Below are 6,080 nucleotides of genomic sequence, written 5' to 3'. Positions count from 1 at the left end.
TTGAATGAGGGAAAGAGAGACAAGGGGAGGGGGGCGCGCGCATGGGGGAGGGGCAGGGCGCCAGGGGCGCGCGGGCCGAGCTGGGCCGAGCCGGGTCAGGCTGGGCTGGGTCGGGTCGGGCTGGGCTGGGCCGCACAGCGGGTCAAAATCCCGTGGCACGCACAACCACAAATCGGAATTCAATTCACGAAGCAAAATCCGAAACGAGACTAAGCAACACATGCGACTAAACACGACATGAGACAAAAGAAATATGATTCGGCATGATGCAACACCCATGTCAACTTAGGTTTTGTTTACACACGATATGGACACCAGTCGCTATATTGCTTTGAAATTGGGAAGAAGGAGCGAAACGGGAAAAGAAAAGAGGGTAACACCTGAATTTGGTGAGTAAAAAGAAGAAAAAATTCTACCCCCAAATTCAGGGCGTTACACTAGCCGTGCTCACGGTCATGAGCGGCTCGGACACTCACATGATTAATCTATGGAATTAAACCTCAATTTGTCATTTGCATCGCATTTGGATTATTTATTTATTATTTTTCTTTATTATTATTAAGGTTTGGTATTTACTTACACTTAGTAACTGCTAATAAAATTTTGACCAACTTATAAAAGCAATGCTCAGCTTCAACCTTTACTTTGTTGATTAGCCTGACACTCCACATGAACTCCCACCTTTGGTGAGTTCATGCACATCAATCCCCACAACTTGTTGAGCGATGAACATGTGTGAGCTCACTCTTGCTGTCTCACACCCCCCACAGGAGAAGAACAGGTGGTCGAAGAGGAGCCGCCTAACATTCAGCTTTGTGGTGCCAGTGAATATTATTTAGTTCGCTTTATTTTATCATTTATTTTTGTAAGACTTCCGCTATGTAATAAGTTCATTTATGATATTTATGACATTTATCTCTATGCACTTTGTTATCATATGTGTTGTCTTCTCTGGCGCATATATGAGATGCACCCGGTTTTGTTCCTTAAATCCGGGTGTGACAAAATAGGTGAATAGTACCCCCATACTATTCACGCTGGATTGTACTTGCTCTCGTGTCAACACCTTCAAACAAGCCGTAGGTATTCATGTAATATAAATTCTGTTAATGTTCATGTGTATATCATAAAACAAACATATAAATGAATAAATGAATTACATATATTATCCATATTAATTCCTGTCTTCACAAATCATGAAGGCATGTCCTTCATGACGTTCGTTCGAGGATCATTATATTCGAAAGGAGATAATGCTTCAAAGGATGAAGGTCCTTAATCTTTAACAATTATGTTGCCTTGTTCTTTAATCACAACATTTGAGAACAAGTGACCAACAGTAATCTTGAGCAAATGTGCTTGTGTTCTGCTATACTACAACACTGACAGATATAAGAAGAAATCTCGGTCCGTCACATGGTGATGGATCTAAACAAACGGAGGAAGGAGTTTAAATAGACTTCAAGCCAGGTTGTCTAACTATAACGTGGATGTAGGCAAGCATTTTAGGCTTGGTTGAACCACGGGTAAACCTCTGTGTCCCTACCTCTCTTTGTTGTTTCTTGTTTGCTTTGCTATTTGCACTTTTGCTCTCATCTTGGTATAAGTTGTATATGAAGTGTAGGCTATTGTTAGACTAGCACTACAACTCCACTGCGATCTAATCGAGCTAATCTTCATTTCGCTGCATACACTGCTTCGAGTAGAGTAAGGAAGTTCAAGTTTTTGGTGTTAATTTTCATTCGTCTATTCACCCCAACTCTAGGAAACATCCTGATCTATGTTCCCTGCAAAGGGAACTTTCAATAATCATGACTTATTTCATGGCTACACATATAATTTTAAGTCTATATAATGTCTACACCTATACCCACAAGCCAAACATCATCAACATTGGACAATGTCTAGGCAAAAACTAGCACATTCCGCACTAGACTGTCTTTGAGTGAAGTAACATATATCACAATGCATATGATTGGAATCATGATGATTATGGTAGAAGGAAACCTCACTACATCTTTCTCATTTTTCTCCTAGGGTCCATATGACCCTCTGCACCTTTACTTCCATAGAATTAGTTTAGTATGCATTAACCTAACAAAATTGGCCCTGACCTATATAATCAAAATGAACCCCAGCCCGTTTGATTAAGGGATTTTGGTGTTTGATGAACAACCAGTGAGCTAATGTTTCTCAACAGTTTGTGTTTTGTAGTTCACATGATGCGAATTGGATTGGATTTAAGCTCTAAGGATGCAACACCTTAAAAGAAGACATTAAGAAGACCTTTATTGAAGATCTACAAGTAACAAGAGAAGTCCAGGACATGGAGAAGAGGCATCCATAGGTGACGGGCGGTCTAACCTCCTTGAGGGGACAGTTCGATGGATCACCGGACAGTCCGGTGTCACACCATGGACTGGCTAGTGCACCAATGACTAGTTTTGGTGGCACTATGGAGGGAGAGTCACCGGGCGGTTCGGTGGTAGAACTAGACAGTATAGTGTGGAAGTCGACAGTTCTACAACCGCAAAATTCCAACGACTAGTTACACCGGACGGTCCGGTGCTAAGCACCAGACGGTCTAGTGTGTCACAGAGAGCAGTAGCTTTTCCTCCAACAACTATAATTGAGTTGGTGCCTATATATGAAAGGGAAACTTGTCCTTGGGCCATTTCTAGTTGTTTTGGTGATTAAATGTCCAACACATTACTATGAACTAACATCTCCTCATATGAGTATGATCACAGATGATTGTGAAGCAAATTGAGAAATATAAGAAAAGTGCATTTTGGAGCATATTGCAAATCCTATTGCATTGAAGGAACAAAGGTATGATTTTAGCACTTAGTCAATTGTTTTAGTTGCTAACTATGTTCATCTAAGTGCTAGGAAACTTCTCAAATCGAGCCAATTCCAAGGGAAGATGTTTGGCTAAGTTTGGCCAAACTTGGGCCAGTCTAGGCCTCACTGGACTATCTAGTGGCTAGACTGGTTAGCCGGCCAATCTAGTCGCTCTCGGGTTTGGCGAGGACTTCACCGACTATAATTTACCGGATTGTCCAGTGTGTTAGCCGCGTGTCTGCGACAATGGTCGGCCGCACAATTGGCGCCGGCCATGACAGCTCGGCCAATGGTCACCAGGCTGCACTGGATAGTCCGGTGCACCACTGGACTATCTGGTGTGCCAAGTGACCAACGACGTCCAATGGACAGCAACAGTCGACTTCGTCGAGAAAGGAAACAAATCGACGACTATGCAGTGTCCGGTGTGCACCGGATGGTCCGGTGCACCCATGGACAGAAGGCAAACATGGCCTTCCAAATGGAGCTCCAACGACTCCTAGGTCCCTTGGAGCTATAAAAGGACCCCCTAGGCATATGGAATAGGAACATAAGCACCCTTTGAGCACACTACAACTCCGAACCTCTGAGACCACGTTGTTGATTTGTTAAAGAGAGATTTGAGCATGTTCTTGAGCTGTGATTCTGTCGTTTCAATTCATGCGCTCTCTCTTTTGCTTATGTGCGTGTTGTTGCTGCGTTGTGCTCTTGTGTGTGTCTCTACTCCCCTCCTTACTCCAGTTTTGATTGTAATCATTTTTGTAAGGCATGAGAGACTCCAATTTGTGGAGATTCCTCACAACGAGATATTGATATAAGGAAGACATCTATGGCACTCAAGTTTGATCTTTGGATCACTTGAGAGGGGTTGAGTGCAACCCTTGACCAAAGGAGGTCACCACAACATTGGGTAGGCATTGGCCGAACCACGATAAAAATTGCTGTACCTCTTGTCCATTTTATTTATTGAGATTACCTTCTTCTTGAGTTCTCTACTCACTTGCATTATTGCTCCTAAGTTTAATACCCATCTTGAAGGTGCATTCAAGTGAAGAGCTCTACCTTCTTCTCTCTTATCATCCTAACTTGGTTTTAGTTTTCACTAGCACATATTATAAACCAAGTTTGTGTTGTTTAGAGCTAATTTTGGAGGATCACCTATTCACCCCCTTCTAGGTGCTCTCAATTGGTATAAGAGTCGTTCTCTTCAGTAAGGCACTAACCGCCGAAAGAGATGGATCTTAAGGAAAAGGTGATTGTGATCAACGACAAGGAGACCATCAACAACAATGAGCCAAAGGGAGATAGCCCATCGACTCAGGCTCAAACAACAAGAAGAAGGACAGGAAGAAGAAGATGCACATCAAGAAGATAGTCTACTACGAGAGAGATGCCTCCTCATCTTCACCGAAGGACGACGACGACAACTCTTCTTCAAAGAAAAAGACTGTTAACAAAAATTAATCTTTTGGTTATTCCTGGATTCCGTACAACTCCAATGCTCATTTATTGTCTATTCCTCTTGGCAAGCCCCCTCACTTTGATGGGGAAGATTACTCTTTTCGGAGTCATAAAATGCGTAGTCATTTATTTTCTCTTCATCCTAGCATTTGAGAAGTAGTAGAAAATGGAATGCACTTTGATAGTAATGATAATGTCATATTTATTAATGAACAAATTCATAAAAATGCCTAGTCTACTACTGTTCTTTTAGCATATCTATGCAGGGATGAATACAACAAGACTAGTGGCTTCGACAATGTCAAGGAAATATGGGACACCCTCAAAATCGCTCATGAGGGTAATGACGCCACAATGATCACCAAGATGGAGTTGGTGGAAGGCGAGTTGGGGAGGTTCACCATGAAGAGGGGTGAAGAGCCAACTAAAACGTACAACAGACTCAAGACCCTGGTGAACAAAATCTGAAGCTATGGAAGTACAACATGGACGGATCACAACGTTGTTCGCCTCATGTTAAGACCATTTACTATAGTTGATCCTCATCTTGTTAATCTTATTTGTGAAAACCCCAGATATAACAAAATGTCGCCCAAAGAAATTCTTAGTAAGTTTGTTAGTGGATGTATGATGGTAAAAGAAACAAGGTACGTCGATGAAATTGCCAACGGACCTCTTCCTCAATACGAGCCGAACCCATTGCACCCAAAGCAACGACCAACAAGGAGGCGCTCCCAAACAAGGTGGCACAAGTTGAGGCCGCTGGCCTTAATGAGGAGAATATGGTGCTCGTAATCAAGCGTTTCAAGACCGCATTGAAGGGACGCAAGGACTACCCCAACAAGAACAAATCAAGGGGAAAATGTTCATGTTTCAAGTGCGGTAAGTCTAGTCATTTTATTACTCAATGTCCTGATAATGAGAATGACTAGGATCAAGACAAGAAAGGGAAGAAGGAGAAAAATAAGTTCTATATAAAGAAGAAGGGCGAGGCGCACATCGGCAAGAAATGTGACTCAGACTGCTCTTCATTCGACTCCAACAATGTAGGACTTGCTGCCTTTGCTTTCGACTAGTCTTCCCTCTTCCCCAACAAGCATCACAGTTGCCTCATGGATCTTCTATTCTATTTCGTACTTTTGATGCATCCCATGTAATTTATTGCAAGGATGATAGAATTGTTGCTACAAATGTGGGACCGAAATGCAAGAAAGGTAAGACTTGCATTTGGGTTCCAAAATCTTATGTAACTAACTTGACAGGACCCAACATAAGTTGGGGACCTAAACCCCAAGCCTAAATTCCTTGCAGGTTTATGCATTCAGAGGTTCAAGCTAGATCTTTGATAGCGGATGCACAAACCACAGGACGGGGGACAAGAAGATGTTCACCTCCTACGTCAAGAATAAAGATTCCCATGACACGATTATCTTTGGAGATGGGAAACAAGGCAAGGAAGAAAGGGATAGGTAAAATAGCGATTACTACCGAGCATTCCATTTCTATTGTCTTTTTGGTAGAATCACTTGGATATAGTTTGCTTTCTATCAGTCAGTTATGTCATGTGGGATATAATTGTTTGTTTACAAATGTTGATGTAACTATGTTTAGAAGAAGTGATAGTTCATTAGAATTTAAAGGTGTATCTGATGACAAGCTTTATTTAGTACATTTTACTAAAGAAAATGCCGATCTAGATGCATGTTTACTTGCTAAGACTAACATGGGATAGATTTGGCCTTGCTGTCTAGCACATGTTGGGATGAAGAACCTTC

Source organism: Zea mays, chromosome 9 (assembly GCF_902167145.1).
Source record: "Zea mays cultivar B73 chromosome 9, Zm-B73-REFERENCE-NAM-5.0, whole genome shotgun sequence".
Lineage (NCBI taxonomy): Eukaryota > Viridiplantae > Streptophyta > Magnoliopsida > Poales > Poaceae > Zea > Zea mays.
This window is presented reverse-complemented; position numbering follows the sequence as displayed.